The following is a 21,903-nucleotide window of genomic DNA, read 5'->3' on the forward strand; positions in this document are numbered from 1 at the left end:
ACAAATTACAACAAACCACTATAAAATTTCAACAAGGTTTCCCAAACTATATTTACAAAGGTTCACACATCACCATTGTTTACTAACAACACACTAAATTTATTATCATCACACTGATTTACTAACAAAATTCACAAATGTTTACACAAAGTCATCCAAATATACCAGTCATCACTAACAGTTTTACTAAAAAAAATTACATACCCATCTACTGATATTACCAAAAGTTCACTAAGAAAACACAATTCATACTTTCTTCAAATCACTACTGTATTTACTAGCACAACAATTCTCTACTGCAATATTTACCAACACAAAGGTTCATCACTATTTATTTATTTACTAACACAAAGTTTCTCACTATTGACGTATTTACTAACACAAAGGTTCATCACTACTGAGATATTTACTCACACAAAGGCTCTCTCTACTGAAAGATTGGCTAACACAAAGGGTCTCACTACTGATGTATTTACTAACACAAGGGTTCTCATTACTGACATATTTACTAACACAAATGTTCTCACTATTGACATATTTACTAACACAAAGGTTCATCCCTACTTATGTGTTTACTAACAAAAAGGTTCAGCACTACTTACATATTTACTAACACAAAGGTTCTCATTACTGGTGTATTTACTAACACAAAGGTTCTCACTACTGACATATTTGCTAACACAAAGGTTCTTCACCACTGATGTATTTACTAAAACAATGGTTCTCACTACTGACATATTTACTAACACAAAGGTTTTCACTACTGATCAATTTTCTTAAACAAAGGGTCATCAGTACTGATGTATTTGCTAACACAAAGGTTATCACTACTGATGTATTTACTAACACAAAGGTTCTCATTACGGGTGTATTTACTAACATAAAGGTTCATCACTACTGACATATTTGCTACCACAAAGGTTCTCACTGCTGACGTATTTACTAACACAAAGGTTCTCACTACTGATGTAATTACTAACACAAAGATTCTCACTACTGACATATTTACTAACACAAAGGTTCTCACTACTGATGTATTTACTAACACAAAGGTTCATCACTACTGACATATTTACTAACAGAAGGGTTCTCACTGCTGATGTATTTACTAACACAAAGGTTCATCACTACTGACGTATTTACTAACACAAAGGTTTTCACTACTGATGAATTTAGTAACCCAAAGGTTCTTACTGCTGATATATTTACTAACAAAGGTTCTCACTACTGATGTATTTACTAACACAATGGTTCTCACTAATGATGTATTTACTTACACAAAGGTTCAACACTACTAATATATTTCCTAACACAAGGGTTCCCACTAGTGAAGAATTTACTAATACAAAGTTTCTCACTAGTGACTTATTTACTAACACAAAGGTTCATCACTACTGATGTATTTACTAACACAAAGGTTCATCACTACTGACATATTTACTACGACAAATTTCTCACTACTGATGTATTTAGTCACACAAAGGTTCTCATTACTGACATGCTTACTAACACAAAGTTTATCACTACTGACATATTTACCAACACAAAGGTTCTTCACTATTTATGTATTTACTAATACAAATGTTCTCACTACTGACGTATTTACTAACACAAAGGTTCATCACTCCTGAAATATTTACTAACACAAAGGCTCTCTCTACTGAAAGATTTGCTAACACAAAGGTTCTCACTACTGATGTATTTACTAACACAAGGGTTCTCATTACTGACATATTTACTATCCCAAAGTTCTCACTACTGATGCATTTACTAACACACAGGTTCATCACTACTTGTGTATTTACTAACAAAAAGGTTCATCTCTACTTACATATTTACTAACACAAAGGTTCTCACTACTGGTGTATTTTCTAACACAAAGGTACATCACTGTTGACATACTTACCAACACAAAGGTTCTTACTACTGATATATTTACTAACACAAAGGGTATAACCACTGATGTATTTACTAACCCAAAGGTTCTCACTACTGATGTATTTACTAACACAAAGGTTGTCACTACTTATGTATTTACTAATACAAAGGTTCATCACTACTGATGTATTTACTAACACAAAGGTTCATCACTACTGACATATTTACTAACACAAAGGTTCTCACAACTGATGTATTTGCTAACACAAAGGTTTGTCACTACTGATGTATTTACTAACACAAAGGTTCGTCACTACTGATGTATTTACGAACACAAAGGTTCATCACTACTGAAATATTTACTAACACAAAGGTTCTCACTGCTGATGTATTTACTAACACAAAGGTTCATCACTACTGATGTATTTACTAACACAAAGGTTGTCACTCCTGATGTATTTACTAACTCAAAGGTTCTCATTACTCACATAATTACCAACACAAAGGTTCTCACTACTGATGTATTTATTTACACAAAGATTCATCACCACTGATGTATTTATTAACAGAAAGGTTCTCACTACTGTCATATTTACTCACACAAAGATTCATCACTACTTTTGTATTTAATAAGACAAAGGTTCATCACTACTGACATATTTACTAACACGAATGTTCTCACTACTGACGTATTTGCTAACACAAAGGGTCTCACTTTTGTTGTATTTACTAATACAATGGTTCATCACTACTGACATATTAACTAACAGAAAGTTTCCCACTACTGACATTTTTACAATCACAAAGATTTGTCACTACTGACGTATTTACTAACCAAAAGTTCTCACTACTGACATTTTTACTAACACAAAGGTTCATCACTACTGACATATTTACTAACACAGAGGTTCTTACTACTGACGTATTTACTAACACAAAGCGTCTCACTTGTGATGTATTTACTAACACAAAGGTTCATCACTACTGAAGTATTTACTAGCAAAAAGTTCTCACTACTGATGTTTTTACTAACACAAAGGTTCCTCTCTACTGACATAATTACTAACACAAAGGTTCTCACTAATGATGTATTTACTAACACAAAGGTTCATCACTAATGATGTATTTGCTATCACAAAGGTTCATCACTACTGACATATTTACTAGCACAACAATTTTCACTACTGATGTATTTACTAACACAAAGGTTCATCACTAATGATGTATTTGCTAACAGAAAGGTTCATCACTACTGACATATTTACTAACACAAGGGTTCTCACTACTGTTGTATTTACTAACACAATGGTTCTCACTACTGACGTATTTCCTAACACAAAGGTTCATCACTGCTAATGTATTTACTAACACAAAGGTTCAGCACTACTTATGTATTTTCTAACACAAAGCTTCATCCCTATGATGTATTTACTAAAACAAAGGTTTTCACTACTGACTTATTTACTAACACAAAGGTTCATCACTACTTATGTATTTACTAACACAAACGTTCATTACAACTGACATATTTACTAACACAAATTTCTCACTATGGACATCTTTACTAAGATAAAGTTAGTTCAGTACTGACATATTTGCTACCACAAAGGTTCTCACTCCTGATGTATTTACTAACACAAAGGTTCTCATTATTGACATACTTACTAACACAAAGGTTCATCACTATTGATTTATTTTATATTACAAAGGTTCTCAGTACTGATTTATTTACTAACACAAAGGTTCATCACTACTGACATATTACTAACACAAAGTCTCTTTCTATTGACAGATTTGCTAACACAAAGGTTCTCACTACTGATGTACTTACTAACACAAAGGTTCTAACTACTGATGTCTTTACTAACACAAAGTTCATCACTACTGACACATTTACTAACACAAAGCTTCTCACTACTGATGTACTTACTAACCCAGAGGTTCATCACTACTGACGTATTTACTAACACAAAGGTTTTCACAACTGATGAATTTAGTACCGCAAAGGTTCTCACTGCTCACGTATTTACTAACACAAAGGTTCTCACCACTGATGTATTTACTAACACAAAGGTTCATTACTACTGACATATTTACTAACACAAGGATTCTCCCTACTGATTTATTTACTAACACAATGGTTCTCACTATTGACATATTTACTAACACAAAGGTTTTCACTAGTGGCTTATTCACTAACACAAAGGTTCATCACTACTTATGTATTTACTAACACAAAGGTTCATCACTGCTGACATTTTTACTAACACAAATTTCTCACCACTATCGTTTTTACTAATGCAAAGGTTCTCATTACTCAAATGCTTACAAATACAAAGGTTCTGACTACTGTCATATTTACCAACACAAAGGTTAATCACTATTTATGTATTTACTAACAATAAGATTCATCACTACTTACATATTTAATAACACAAAGGTTTATCACTACTGACATATTTCCAAACACAAATTTCTCACTACTGACGTATTTTCTAATACAAAGATTCTCATTAGTGACTTATTTACTAACACAAAGGTTCATCACTACTTATGTATTTACTAACACAAAGGTTTATCACTACTGACATATTTCCAAACACAAATTTCTCACTACTGACGTATTTACTAACACAAAGGTGGTCATTACTGACATGCTTACTAACACAAAGGTTTTCACTACTGAAATATTTACCAACACAAAGGTTCTCACTATTGACGTATTTACTAACGCAAAGGTTCATCACTACTGAAATATTTATTAACACAAAGGCTCTCTCTAATGAAAGATATGCTAACACAAAGGGTCTCACTACTGATGTGTTTACTAACACAAGGGTTCTCATTACTAACATGTTTACTAACCCAAAGTTCTCACTACTGACATAATTACTAACACAAAGGTTCATCACTACTTATGTATTTACTAACAAAAAGGTTCATCACTACTTACATATTTACTAACACAAAGGTTCTCACTACTGGTGCATTTACTAAGACAAAGGTTCTCACTACTGATGTATTTTCTAACACAAAGGTACATCACTGTTGACATACTTACTAACACAAAGGTTTCACGGCTGATGTATTTACTAACACAAAGGGTCTAATTACTGATGTATTTACTAACCCAAAGGTTCACACTACTGATGCATTTACTAACCCAAAGGTTCTCACTACTAATATTTTTACTAATACAAAGGTTCATCACTACTGATGTATTTACTAACACAAAGGTTCATCACTACTGACATATTTACTAACAAAAAGGTTCTCACTACTGATGTATTTACTAGCACAAAGGTTCTCACTACTGATGAATTTGCTAACACAAAGCTTCATCACTACTGACATGTTTACTAACACAAAGGTTCATCACTACTGATGGATTTATTAACACAAGGGTTCTTCACTACTGACATATTTCCTAACACAAATATTCTCACTACTAATGTATTTGCTAACACAAAGGATCATCACTACTGACGTATTTACTAACACAAAGGTTCATCACTACTGATGTATTTACTAATACAAAGTTTAATCACTACTGACATATTTACTAACACAAAGGTTCTCACTACTGATGTATTTACTAACACAAAGGCTCATCCCTGCTGATGTATTTACTAACACAAATGTTCTCACTACTGATTTATTTGCTTACACAAAGGTTCATCACTACTGACTTATTTACTAACACAAAGGTTGTCATTACTGACATGCTTACTAACACAAAGGTTCTCACTACTGACATATTTACCAACACAAAGGTTCATCACTATTTATGCATTTACTAACACAAAGGTTCTCAGTACCCACGTATTTATTAACACAAAGGTTCATAACTACTGAAATATTTAATAACACAAAGGCTCTCTTCTGAAAGATTTGCTAACACAAAGGTTTTCACTACTGTTGTATTTACTAACACAAGGGTTCTCATTACTGACATATTTACTAACCCAAATTTCTCACTACTGACGTAATTACCAACACAAAGGTTCATCACTACTTATGTATTTACTAACAAAAAGGTTCATCACTACTTACATATTTACTAACACAAAGGTTCTCACTACTGGTGTATTTACTTTAACAAAGGTTCTCACTACTGACATATTTTCAAACACAAAGGTACATCACTATTGACATACTAACACAAAGCTTCTCATGGCTGATGTATTTACTAACACAAAGGGTTTAATTACTGATGAATTTTCTTACACAAAGGGTCATCAGTACTCATGTATTTGCTAACACAAAGGTTATCACTACTGAAGTATTTACTAACACAAAGGTTCTCATTACTGGTGTATTTACTAACATAAAGGTTCATCACTACTGACATATTTACTAACTCAAAGGTTCTCACTACTGATGTATTTACTAACACAAAGGTTCTCACTAATGGTGTATTTACTAACACAAAGATTCATCACTACCGACATATTTATTAACACAAAGGTTCTCACTACTGATGTATTTGCTAACAGAAAGGTTCATCACTAATGACATATTTACTAGCACAAGGGTTCTCACTACTAATGTATTTACTAACACAAAGGTTCATCACTACTGACGTATTTACTAACAAAGGTTTTCGCTACTGATGAATTTAGTAACCCAAAGGTTCTCACTGCTGATATATTTACTAACAAAGGTTCTCACTACTGATGTATTTACTAACACAAAGGTTCTCACTATTGGTGTATTTACTAACACAAAGATTCATCACTACCGACATATTTATTAACACAAGGGTTCTCACTAGTGAAGAATTTACTAACACAAAGTTTCTCACTAGTGACTTATTTACTAACACAAAGTTTCATCACTACTTATGTATTTACTAACACAAAGGTTCATCACTACAGACATATTTACTAAGACAAATTTCTTACTACTGACGTATTTAGTCACACAAAGGTTCTCATTACTGACATGCTTACTAACACAAAGTTTATCACTACTGACATATTTACCAACACAAAGGTTCTTCACTATTTATGTATTTACTAATACAAATGTTCTCACTACTGACGTATTTACTAACAGAAAGGTTCATCACTCCTGAAATATTTACTAACACAAAGGCTCTCTCTACTGAAAGATTTGCTAACACAAAGGTTCTCACTACTGATGTATTTACTAACACAAGGGTTCTCATTACTGACATATTTACTATCCCAAAGTTCTCACTACTGATGCATTTACTAACACACAGGTTCATCACTACTTGTGTATTTACTAACAAAAAGGTTCATCACTACTTACATATTTATTAACACAAAAGTTCTCACTACTGGTGTATTTACTAACACAAAGGTACATCACTGTTGACATACTTACCAACACAAAGGTTCTTACTACTGATATATTTACTAACACAAAGGGTATAACTACTGATGTATTTTCTAACCCAAAGGTTCTCACTACGATGTATTTACTAACACAAAGGTTGTCACTACTTATGTATTTACTAATACAAAGGTTCATCACTACTGATGTATTTACTAACACAAAGGTTCATCACTACTGACATATTTACTAACACAAAGGGTCTCACTACTAATGTATTTACTAAGACAAAGGATTATCACTACTGATGTAATTACTAACACAAAGGTACATCACTACTGATGCACTTACTAATACAAAGGTTCATCACTACTGACATATTTACTAACACAAAGGTTCTCACTACTAATGAATTTACTAACACAAAGACTCATCACTACTGATGTATTAACTAACACAAAGGTTCTCACTACTGATTTATTTACTAACATAAAGTTTCTCACTACTGATGTATTTACCAAAACAAAGGTTCATCACTACTGATATAGTTAATAACACAAAGGTTCATCACTACTGATGTATTTATTAACAGAAAGGTTCTCACTACTGACGTATTTACTCTCACAAAGGTTCATCACTACTTTTGTGTTTAGTAAGACAAAGGTTCATCACTACTGACATATTTACTAACACGAATGTTCTCACTACTGACGTATTTACTAACACAAAGGGTCTCACTTTTGTTGTATTTACTAATACAAGGGTTCATCACTACTGACATATTAACTAACAGAAAGCTTCTCACTACTGACGTTTTTACAATCACAAAGGTTTGTCACTACTGACGTATTTACTAACCAAATGTTCTCACTACTGACATTTTTACTAACACAAGGGTTCATCACTACTGACATATTTACTAACACAGAGGTTCTTACTACTGACGTATTTACTAACACAAAGCGTCTCACTTGTGATGTATTTACTAACAAAGGTTCATCACTACTGAAGTATTTACTAGCAAAAAGTTCTCACTACTGATGTTTTTACTAACACAGAGGTTCCTCTATACTGACATAATTACTAACACAAAGGTTCTCACTAATGATGTATTTGCTAACACAAAGGTTCATCACTAATGATGTATTTGCTATCACAAAGGTTCATCACTACTGACATATTTACTAGCACAACAATTTTCACTACTGATGTATTCACCAACACAAAGGTTCATCACTAATGATGTATTTGCTAAAAGAAAGGTTCATCACTACTGACGTATTTACTAACACAAGGGTTCTCACTACTGTTGTATTTACTAACACAATGATTCTCACTACTGACGTATTTCCTAACACAAAGGTTCATCCCTATGATGTATCTACTAACACAAAGGTTTTCACTACTGACTTATTTACTAACACAAAGGTTCATTACTCCTTATGTATTTACTAACACAAAGGTTCATTACAACTGACATATTTACTAAGACAAATTTCTCACAACGGACATTTTTACTAACACAAAGGTAGTTCAGTACTGACATATTTGCTACCACAAATGTTCTCAATCCTGATGTATTTACTAACACAAAGGTTCTCATTATTGACATACGTACCAACACAAAGGTTCATCCCTTTTGATTTATTTAATATTACAAATCTTCTCTCTACTGATGTATTTACTAACACAAATGTTCATCACTACTGACATATTTACTAACAGAAAGGCTCTTTCTACTGTCAGATTTACTAACACAAAGTTTATCAGTACTGATGTATTTGCTAACACAAAGGTTCATCATTACTGACATATTTACTAACACAAAGGTTCTCACTACTGATGTATTTACTAACACAAAGGTTCATCACTACTGACATATTTACCAACACAAAGTTTCTCACTACTGATGTATTTACTAACACAAAAGTTCATCACTACTGACACATTTACTAACACAGAGGTTCTCACTACTAATGTGTTTACTAACCCAAAGGTTCATCACTACTGACGTACTTACTAACACAAAGGTTTTGATGAAAAAGCGGACCACACACGATAAGAGGACTGGAACACAGGTTTAATACTCCACAGTAAAAACAAATACACGTAAGCGCTTTCGGCAGGTTAAAATAACCCGCCTTCTTCAGACAACAGTTGGGTTACACAGAGAATGTTTTATACTACATAATTAAATAGATGGAACCAATCAGGCTAAAGTGCATTAATGCTTATTACAATAACCATAACAACCTGAAAGGATTCCATCTCCAGTTAAAAAGTGATGATAAACGATTAAATTGTATTTACTACATAAAGCAGTCATGCATTGCTGCAATGAATCGATATTTAAAAATAAAAACTGATGTTTATGTTATCCAGGCAACTACTTATTAAATATTTAAACAATATTTTAAACAAGATTATATACAATTACCAGTCACTTTGCCACTAGACAAAACAAGACAAAGCTAGTAAACTGTCAAAGATTGAAGCAGGTTGTGACTAATACATTTCATTAAAGTTCAACCCACAGAGCGTATGTGATGACTTATTGCTTCACTACTTAAATTATTATCACATATATTTCTTGAATATGCAGATGGAAATAATTAGGAGATACTTTAAAATGCAAACAATACGTATTATAGTGTTAAATTCGTACTAGAAAAAATGAAAAATGAAGTTGTGCAAACTGCTATAATAAAAAATTATATATATGCGCAAAATATACAAAATAAAAACTCTGCAAGTATGCTAAAAATGAGATTTCAAAGCTTGCAAATGGGTGAACTATGCATAAAAATAGCAGGTTTTTTATATATGTATAGTTGGTATGTTCAACACATGCGTTCAAAATAATCTTCAAGATATAAAGTACAAATATATACATATGTATATATATACACAAATAAGTATGTTATATTAAAAAATCTTGTAGACTAGAGTGCAGATGTGTATATATAACCGCAAAATTCCATATTTCCTAGTGGCTTAAGCTCAGTTTTAAAATATACTACTAATGTTTACCTATTATAGGATAGCCATTTCAGGACACATTTTATAGATAAACATTCATTAATGCCTGGAAATACTTGAGCCCTAGTTCTAATCTGCCATAGCAGTTCATCTATTTCCAAAATTTGCAAGCTTTGAAATCTCATTTTTAGCATACTTGCAGAGTTTTTATTTTGTATATTTTGCGCATATATATAATTTTTTATTATAGCAGTTTGCACAACTTCATTTTTCATTTTTTCTAGTACGAATTTAACACTATAATACGTATTGTTTGCATTTTAAAGTATCTCCTAATTATTTCCATCTGCATATTCAAGAAATATATGTGATAATAATTTAAGTAGTGAAGCAATAAGTCATCACATACGCTCTGTGGGTTGAACTTTAATGAAATGTATTAGTCACAACCTGCTTCAATCTTTTGACAGTTTACTAGCTTTGTCTTGTTTTGTCTAGTGGCAAAGTGACTGGTAATTGTATATAATCTTGTTTAAAAATATTGTTTAAATATTTAATAAGTAGTTGCCTGGATGGTAACATAAACATCAGTTTTTATTTTTAAATATCGATTCATTGCAGCAATGCATGACTGCTTTATGTAGTAAATACAATTTAATCGTTTATCATCACTTTTTAACTGGAGATGGAATCCTTTCAGGTTGTTATGGTTATTGTAATAAGCATTAATGCACTTTAGCCTGATTGGTTCCATCTATTTAATTATGTAGTATAAAACATTCTCTGTGTAACCCAACTGTTGTCTGAAGAAGGCGGGTTATTTTAACCTGCAGCTTACGTGTATTTGTTTTTACTGTGGAGTATTAAACCTGTGTTCCAGTCCTCTTATCGTGTGTGGTCCGCTTTTTCATCAGTTTTTAGTTTGTTTTTTGTTTGGTTTATTCTTAACACAAAGGTTTTCACAACTGATGAATTTAGTCCTGCAAAGGTTCTCACTGCTGACGTATTTACTAACACAAAGGTTCTCACTACTGATGTATTCACTAACATAAAGCTTCATCACTACTGACATATTTGCTAACACAAACGTTCATCACTACTGATGGAATTACTAACAGAAGGGTTGATCATTACTGAAATATTTATTAACACAAAGGGTCTCACTACTAATATATTTACTAACACAAAGGATTTTCACTACTGATGTATTTACTAACACAAAGGTTCATCACTACTGATGTACTTACTAATACAAAGGTTCATCACTACTGACATATTTACTAACACAAATGTTCTCACAACTAATGAATTTACTAACACAAAGGCTCATCACTACTGATGGATTTACTAACACAAAGGTTCTCACTACTGATAGATTTACTAACATAAAGGTTCTCACTACTGATGTATTCACCAAAACAAAGGTTCATCACTACTGATATAGTTAAAAACACAAAGGTTCTCTCTACTGACGTATTTACTTACACAAAGGTTCATCACTACTGATGTATTTATTAACAGAAAGGTTGTCACTACTGACGTATTTACTAACACAAAGGTTCATCACTACTTTTGTATTTAATAAGACAAAGGTTCATCACTACTGACATATTTACTAACACGAATGTTCTCACTACTGACGTTTTTACTATCACAAAGGTTTGTCACTACTGACGTATTTACTGACCAAAGGTTCTCACTACTGACGTATTTACTAACACAAGGGTTCATCACTACTGACATATTTACTAACACAGAGGTTCTTACTACTGACATATTTACTAACACAAAGCGTCTCACTTGTGATGTATTTACTAACACAAAGGTTCATCACTAATGATGCATTTGCTAACACAAAGGTTCATCACTACTGACATAATTACTAGCACAAACATTTTCACTACTGATGTATTTACTAACACAAAGGTTCATCACTAATGATGTATTTGCTAACAGAAAGGTTCATCACTACTGACATATTTACTAACACAAGGGTTCTCACTGCTAATGTATTTACTAACATAATGGTTCTCACTACTGACGTATTTCCTAACACAAAGGTTCATCACTGCTAATGTATTTACTAACACAAAGGTTCAGCACTACTTATGTATTTTCTAACACAAAGCTTCATCCCTATGATGTATTTACTAAAACAAAGGTTTTCACTACTGACTTATTTACTAACACAAAGGTTCATCACTACTTATGTATTTACTAACACAAACGTTCATTACAACTGACATATTTACTAACACCAATTTCTCACTACGGACATCTTTACTAAGATAAAGTTAGTTCAGTACTGACATATTTGCTACCAGAAAGGTTCTCACTCCTGTTGTATTTACTAACACAAAGGCTCTCATTATTGACATACTTACTAACCCAAAGGTTCATCACTATTGATTTATTTTATATTACAAAGGTTCTCAGTACTGATTTATTTACTAACACAAAGGTTCATCACTACTGACATATTTACTTACACAAAGTCTCTTTCTATTGACAGATTTGCTAACACAAAGGTTCTCACTACTGATGTATTTGCTAACACAAAGGGTCATCACTACTGACATATTTACTAACACAAATGTTCTCACTACTGATGTACTTACTAACACAAAGGTTCTCACTACTGATGTCTTTACTAACACAAAAGTTCATCACTACTGACACATTTACTAACACAAAGCTTCTCACTACTGATGTACTTACTAACCCAGAGGTCCATCACTACTGACGTACTTACTAACACAAAGGTTTTCACAACTGATGAATTTAGTACTGCAAAGGTTCTCACTGCTGACGTATTTACTAACACAAAGGTTCTCACTACTGATGTATTTACTAACACAAAGGTTCATTACTACTGACATATTTACTAACACAAGGATTTTCCCAAATGGTTCTCACTACTGACATATTTACTAACTCAAAGGTTTTCACTAGTGGCTTATTCACTAACACAAAGGTTCATCACTCCTTATGTATTTACTAACACAAAGATTCATGACTGCTGACATTTTTACTAACACAAATTTCTCACCACTGATGTTTTTACTAACGCAAAGGTTCTCATTACTCAAACGCTTACAAATATAAAGGTTCTGACTCCTGTCATATTTACCAACACAAAGGTTCATCACTATTTATGTATTTACTAACAATAAGATTCATCACAACTTACATATTTAATAGCACAAAGGTTCTCACTACTGGTGTATTTACTAACACAAAGGTTCTCATTACTGACATATTTACTAACACAAAGGTTTATCTCTACTGACATATTTACTAACACAAAGGCTCTCTCCACTGAAAGATTTGATAACAGAAAGGTTTTCACTACTGATGTATTTACTAACACAATGGTTCTCACTACTGACATATTTTCTAATACAAAGATTCTCATTAGTGATTTATTTACTAACACAGAGGTTCATCACTACTCATGTATTTACTAACACAAAGGTTCATCACTGCTGACATATTTACTATGACAAATTTCTCACTACTGATGTATTTAGTCACACAAAGGTTCTCATTACTGACATGCTTACTAACACAAAGTTTATCACTACTGACATATTTACCAACACAAAGGTTCTTCACTATTTATGTATTTACTAATACAAATGTTCTCACTACTGACGTATTTACTAACACAAAGGTTCATCACTCCTGAAATATTTACTAACACAAAGGCTCTCTCTACTGAAAGATTTGCTAACACAAAGGTTCTCACTACTGATGTATTTACTAATACAAGGGTTCTCATTACTGACATATTTAATAACCCAAAATTCTCACTACCGATGCATTTACTAACACACAGGTTCATCACTACTTGTGTATTTACAAACAAAAAGGTTCATCACTACTTGTGTATTTACAAACAAAAAGGTTCATCACTACTTACATATTTACTAATACATAGGTTCCTCACTACTGGTGTATTTGCTAAAACAAAGGTTCTCACTACTGACATATTTTCTAACACAAAGGTACATCGCTGTTGACATACTTACTAACACAAAGGTTCTTACTACTGACATATTTACTAACACAAAGGGTCTAACTACTGATGTATTTACTAACCCAAAGGTTCTCACTACGATGTATTTACTAACACAAAATTTGTCACTACTTATGTATTTACTAATACAAAGGTTCATCACTACTGATGTATTTACCAACACAAAGGTACATCACTACTGACATACTTACTATCACAAAGCTTCTCACGGCTGACATATTTACTAACACAAAGTGTCTAATTACTGATGTATTTACTAACCCAAAGATTCGTACTACTGATGCATTTATTAACACAAAGGTTCTTATTACTAATACTAATACAAAGGTTCTCACTACTGATGTATTTACTAACACAAAGATTCTCACTACTGACATATTTACTAACACAAAGGTTCTCACTACTGATGTATTTACTAACACAAAAGTTCATCACTACTAACACATTTACTAACACAAAGGTTCTCACTACTGATGTATTTACTAACCCAAAGGTTCATCACTACTGACGTATTTACTAACACAAAGGTTTTCAAAACTGATGAATTTTGTACCGCAAAGGTTCTCACTGCTGACGTATTTACTAACACAAAGGTTCTCACTACTGATGTATTTACTAACACAAAAGTTCATCACTACTAACACATTTACTAACACAAAGGTTCTCACTACTGATGTATTTACTAACCCAAAGGTTCATCACTACTGACGTATTTACTAACACAAAGGTTTTCAAAACTGATGAATTTTGTACCGCAAAGGTTCTCACTGCTGACGTATTTACTAACACAAAGGTTCTCACTACTGATGTATTCACTAACATAAAGCTTCATCACTACTGACATATTTGCTAACACAAACGTTCATCACTACTGATGGAATTACTAACAGAAGGGTTGATCACTACTGAAATATTTATTAACACAAAGGGTCTCACTACTAATATATTTACTAACACAAAGGATTATCACTACTGATGTATTTACTAACACAAAGGTTCATCACTACTGATGTACTTACTAATACAAAGGTTCATCACTACTGACATATTTACTAACACAAATGTTCTCACAACTAATGAATTTACTAACACAAAGGCTCATCACTACTGACGGATTTACAAAGGTTCTCACTACTGATTTATTTACTAACATAAAGGTTCTCACTACTGATGTATTTACCAAAACAAAGGTTCATCACTACTGATATAGTAAAAAACACAAAGGATCTTTCTACTGACGTATTTACTAACACAAAGGTTCATCACTACTTTTGTATTTAATAAGACAAAGGTTCATTACTACTGACATATTTACTAATACGAATGTTCTCACTACTGATGTATTTACTAACACAAAGGGTCTCACTTTTGTTGTATTTACTAATACAAAGGTTCATCACTTCTGATGTATTAAGTAACAGAAAGCTTCTCACTACTGGCGTTTTTACTATCACAAAGGTTTGTCACTACTGACGTATTTACTGACCAAAGGTTCTCACTACTGACGTATTTACTAACACAAGGGTTCATCACTACTGACATATTTACAGTGGCGGCTGGTGACTTCAAATCAAAGGGGGGCTGCAGGAGATAGCCGAATGGTTGGGGTCAATGGGAAGGGGGTGCAGACAACTAGAAAGGGGAGGAGCTATGCTCAAAACCACAAAAACTAAACTTTAATTAAATATGCTGCCCTGGGTGCCAAACCCTCATTATGAGAGTCCAATCAAGACAAATGAAGTATAAAAGAATAAAAATATTTCAATGCATTGGCAGCTTGACAGCTTACTTAATATCTAGATGGAAACAAAAAGGTTGAGAGGCATGAAAAAATAAATTATTTTTTAAATAAATTACTGGAATGCCAGTCAAAATCAAGTGTAAGAAAAACAAGCAGCACTCAACTCAAACTGCTTCTCCTTGCACTGCAGTTCTAATTATAATTTATATTCAGCTTTATTAAAGTACCAAGTAACATGTTGAAAGTAGCAATCTCTGCGATGCCCCCACTTGTAAAAATGTTTCTTATCCAAAAAAGACCTGTTGCCTGGCAACTATCTACTTGTTTCATGGGGAAAACATGATCAAATTAAAAAATCAAAAGCAAACAAGCTCAAGATACATTGCTTAAAGGATTACTGTACAGGTTATGGACCACACATGAATGGAATTCTGTTTAGTTTACTGGTAAAGCCCTCAGAGATCACTGGAAGTCTCCAACAAGTGTAATGAGCTTCTTAAAATAATGTAATCCTGTCCTTTATTACAAATACTGTCATATGCATTTCAATACCCAACGCTTATACATTATCTAGTTAAGTATTCTCTGCATGGCAACAACAGAAAGGCTTCAATGTTTGCAGGCTTATTAAAGCTTACTTGCATGTTATGATCTCAGACAAGCTTACCTGATGGTCATTAAAGCATTGCTACTTAAAACTCAGAGCAACAGGCACTTTGAGTAATAAGCATAAATCAACAGTACAAAATATGACAGAAACCAGACCATTCTGCAAAATAAAGAACAGATGAAAAGCCACTGTAGTACTCTACCTTGGATGGGGGGATACCCTGCACATTTACACTGCATAACTGCTCCTTGCCTTGCTTGGACACATCCAGAGTCACTACATGGGGGAGCGGGGTGCAACAAGTATGTCACAATTTGAAATGTCTCTGGCTGACTGTGATGGCCCTGATACATTTGTCATACCTCTCACCCTCAGAGAAAAGCCATACATAGAAGTGGGACAAAGGCCCAAAAATAAGGACAATTTTTAAATATTGCTCTTATAAACTTAGAAAGATAATAGAATAGTAGGTCTTGCATTGGTATGAATTTTCTGAAGGATATGAAATCTGAAACTCAAATGTCTGTCATTATTTTCTAACTTCAGTCTTTAATGATTTACCACTAATTTGACAAAAAACTATTTTATGAAAAATGGACTAAAAATGTGATGCAAAAATATAAAATAGCCACACAATACAGCTGAGAACCTATCAAAGAAGGGACACTTTTTTAATAATAGTACTGCTAACTTGAGCAGCTGACAAAATAAAAGAATCTACATGCATTTCTGAAATAAAAGTAATCTATAACTCTGATTATTACAGTTATTTCTTTCTTTTTTTTTTTTAAACACATTTTATTACTTTTGGCAAATACAATGAAAATAATAAAAAACATGAAAATACAATAACACAAAATACTCAAGTGAAAACAAGCCTTACAATATCAGTAGTTAACAACAATCTTAACCTATATACATGAGCACCGAAATATGTCAAAAAAAAAAAAAAAGGTGGAAAAAGGCGAAGCATATTCGATACATACTACCTGACATAACAACTCCAACTGCTAAGGTTTAACAGGTCAAGTCGATAAAACTGCTATTCTGCCCTGATAGCTCAGTTAACTTATTAGCTATCAAAGCGATGTAGGCATTATAAGGGGGAAGCCCCGAATTACAAGATCATACAGGTGCACCCCAATACGACAGATCACTCTACAAATAAATCTATTCATAATCCAGGTATTATGTGAAGAGTACACATTAATTGCATAAGAGGAGATTAGGCTTAGTCAGATAGAAGGAGAAAAATCAAATCCCATACCTCTTTATATGTTGCTCGTTTATGGGGATCAGTAATTATTAATTTCTGGGAAGTAATATACTTGATAGCCACGTTTTTCAAATCCTCCCATGTCATTTTCGTGCAATCAAGCCAATGTTTAGTAATATAAAATTTTATTAGAAGACAAAGAGTGATTAGAACCTTAAGTTTCAAACTGGATAATTTAAGACTGGTGATATGAAGTAAGGCCATCTCCCATGACAAGGTAGATTTATGATATCCCATTTTATCTAGCCTCACTTTTAGTGAACACCAGATACTTTGAGAGTATCTACAGAACCATAAGATGTGGATAATATCAGCTTGTGGGAAGGAGCAACAGGAGCAAGAGGAAAAAACATTCGGGTTAAATTTATTCAACCGCATCGGAGTTAAATACAGGTTGTTGGTAATCATAAATTGAGTATACGTGAGTTTTTTAAAAGGCGAGTGCTTGCAGGTAAGTTTAATTGATAGAGTCTTCTGAGGTAAGGTTAAGTTGGTACCTTGATGATCCCAGTAGTCTGCAAATATCAATTTCCCTTGATTCAGATGAGTAGAGAAGGCTTTATAAGCATTAGAAATCATATGTTTTCTACTCAATAAGGTTTGAATTAATTCAGCTACACGATTATGTTCTGCTTCATAACTTGGATACCTATCAATAAAGGATAAGGTGAGCTCCCTTAGTTGTCTCAAAATCATGGTATATCTTTTGGGGAGTTCCCACCTATCCCTAAGGTCAGTCAATGTGAGGTGTTTAAGTTTGTGTAAATCCCATAAAGTTAAATTCCTAATGAGTGAGTAGTTAGATAAATTGATCATATTACCCCCCAACAATAAGTTTGGATTAAGATGAATAGGTTGAAAAATTAAAAGGGCGTTACACAGATTAATGGATTGGAAGAGTTCCTGCAGAGTCTTAACTAATCCAATAAGTAAATGGTGTAATTTTAGTTTAATAAGGCTAGCTTTAGTTAAGAAAGGCAAGGCTGCAGGGTTAACATTCTGTTTGAGAGTATAATTATACCATAAATTAACCCATATCGGGGTATAAGAAGGTGAATTTGGGCGATGGTTAGCAATAGTAAGTATTCGATTTGCGTGAATAATTCTGTAGTATAATGTGAGGTCAGGCAAAGCTAATCCCCCTAATGCTTTGGATAGTGTAAGTCTCTGGTATGAGATCCTGACAGATTTAGGGTACCAAATGAATTTTGCAAGGGCTTTATGAATTTTATTGAAAAAGAGGGTTGGAATCTTGGATATAGAGGAGTTCAAATGATAGAGTAATTTCGGGAGTATATTCATTTTAATAATAGATGTTTTAGTAAGCATTGGAAGTTTTAATTGTTGCCATCTTGACATGTCTTGAGAAATGGAAGACCAGGTTTTACCTAAGTTAGTTTGTAGAAGGGAAGAAGAGGAGTGATCATACCAAACTCCTAGGTATTTTAAAGAATAATCCAGGCGAAAAGCAATCTCGGGAAATAAGTGATGCTTGTGAGCTAAGGGATTGATCGGGAAAATAAAGGATTTGTTTTGGTTAATCTGGTAGTCCGAAATAATGGTGAAAGAGTGTAAAGCTTTAACTATTTTCTTAGTGTCGGTCATAGGGAGTTCAAAATAAAGATTTAGATCATCAGCAAAGGCTGTAAAGCTGAGATTGGTATTATATATTATAGGGATTGAATGATAAGATTTCTGTACAATAAATAGGAAGAAGGATTCTAAATACAAGTTAAATAGTAAAGGAGAAAGAGGGCAACCCTGTCTAGTACCATTTGTGATCTTTATCGGATGTGAATCTTGTTTATTTATATATAGATAAGTATATGCACTATTATAAAGAGTTCTAATCCATTTAATAAATTCAGGAGGAATATCAAAAAACAGAAAGTTCCAGTTAACCCGATCAAAAGCCTTATAAGCGTCTAGTATCAGGGCATATCTAGGGTTTTTATCTTTTTTGGTAAGATTAATTACAGATTCCAATGTCAGGGTGTTATCCCACATGTGTCTATTAGGCATAAAGCCTGACTGCTCTGAAGAAATCAGACCATGAATTGTTTTTTTAAGTCTGTTCGCTAAAATAGCTGAAAGAATTTTAACCTCTGTATTCATAATGGAAATGGGCCTATAATTATTTACGTTAGCTTTATCCAGAGAGTTTTTGGGAATTAGTATTGTTTTTGAACAGTTAATATATCTATCTGTTATGCCTTTCTCAGCAATATATTCAAAGAGATTGAGCAATATGGGAGCCAGAACATTTTTAAATGTTTTATAGAAGTCAGACGAATAGCCATCTGGGCCTGGAGCTTTACCAGTCTTAAGATTATCAATGACTTCAATAATTTCTGGCAAAGAAATCGGGGCTGCTAACAGACATTTCTGGGAGTCATTAAGTTTAGGAAAGGTGAGTTCACTTAGGAAATTTTCCATCTCTTTACCTTTAGGAAGCATGTTATTGTTAGCATATATGTCTGAATATATCTGATGGAACAATTGTAGAATTTGGGCATCAGAGTTGTATATTGTATTGTTATAAGAGATATAATCTATTCTGGGTGATTTAGGTGTATTAAGTATTAGTCTAGCAAGGGCCTTAGATGGAGTTTGAAGGGATTCAGAATATCTAGCTATGTAACACAATTCTTGTAGAGATATAATAGATTGATGAAAGTCAAACAGATCTTTTTGCTTACGTTGTAGTTCTTCTTCAGTTACTGAGGAATATTTTTCTTGGAGTCTCTTATCCAAGGTCTTAATATCTGCATTTAAGTTGGCTAATTTCTCCTTATTCTGTTTATGAACGAAGCTAGCTTTTCTAATAAGGATACCTCTAATCACCGCTTTACACGCTGCCCACCTAACATCCAAGGGGATCTCACTGTCTACGGAAGAAGAGAAAAAGTCTTTTAAAGTATAGGTGATTTCTTCGGTTAATGACTGAATCTTTAATAAATTGCTATTTAGGGACCAGTTATATGATTTATAGGGTGAGACTTGGTTATGATCAAAATCTATCTCTAGGGTCAATCTTAAATGATCCGAGAGGAATCTAGAGTCAGTTGTAAGTTTAATCTGATTTTTAGCTATAGCGTTGGAAATTAAGAAAAAGTCTATACGAGACCAAGAATGATGACATTTTGAGAAATAGGTAAAAAAATTGTGTTTCCCCAGGTCCGATCCAAATGAAATAGGGTCTATTAGATCAAAATCCATCTTTAATTCAGCTAGGGCTATAGAATCTTGGGTATTATAAGACTTAGCCTTATTTGATCGGTCAACATTAGGGTTCTGAACCATATTCCAATCTCCTCCCAAAATAATTAGGTGATTTGGAAACCTAAGTAGAAGATTATAAATCTTCATAATAAACTCTTGCTGTCCAGTGCAAGGTCCATATAGGTTTAGAAACAATATAGGCTTATTTAGATTATGTGACATACATGTAAAGTAACACCATCTCCCTTCCTGATCAGCTCCTTTCGACACAATCGTAGGTTTAAAAGAATGTTTAATAATAATTGCCACTCCTCTAGAATTATGGCTGGTCCCCGAGTGAATAATGTCAACGATCCATTTTCTGCTTTTCTCTTTAACCCAATCCTTATCCAACATATGTGTTTCTTGTAAGAAGCATAAATTCGAAGTTGCTTTATATAATAGATGGAATACCATATTTCTCTTATTCCTTTCATGAAATCCTCTTATATTCCAAGAGGAGATATTCCAATTCCTATCTGAAAGCATTTGGAGCATAATTAAAGATAAGTATGTAAATTACTATATTTGGTAGATAGTAACATCATAGTAACAAAAGTATTGTCGGTAGCATTATCATCTAAAACAGGGCGCATAAAGGAAAAAGAAAAAACCCTCCGAATTAAACCCGTGCCTAACCACATCACCCCATCCATGAGGGAAAAAAAACAATACAAGGAAAAACAATCTATCATGTGAACAACAGCCATATGCAAAAGTAAAACCCTAACGAAACATATGTATATACAAATATTATACATCATAAGTCTAGATACCAACAAGATCATCTACAATCCTACTTATTGAATCCAGACAGC

The sequence above is a fragment of the Protopterus annectens genome, chromosome 10.part0 (assembly GCF_019279795.1).
Source record: "Protopterus annectens isolate FY-2018-M chromosome 10.part0, PAN1.0, whole genome shotgun sequence".
Taxonomy (NCBI): domain Eukaryota; kingdom Metazoa; phylum Chordata; order Ceratodontiformes; family Protopteridae; genus Protopterus; species Protopterus annectens.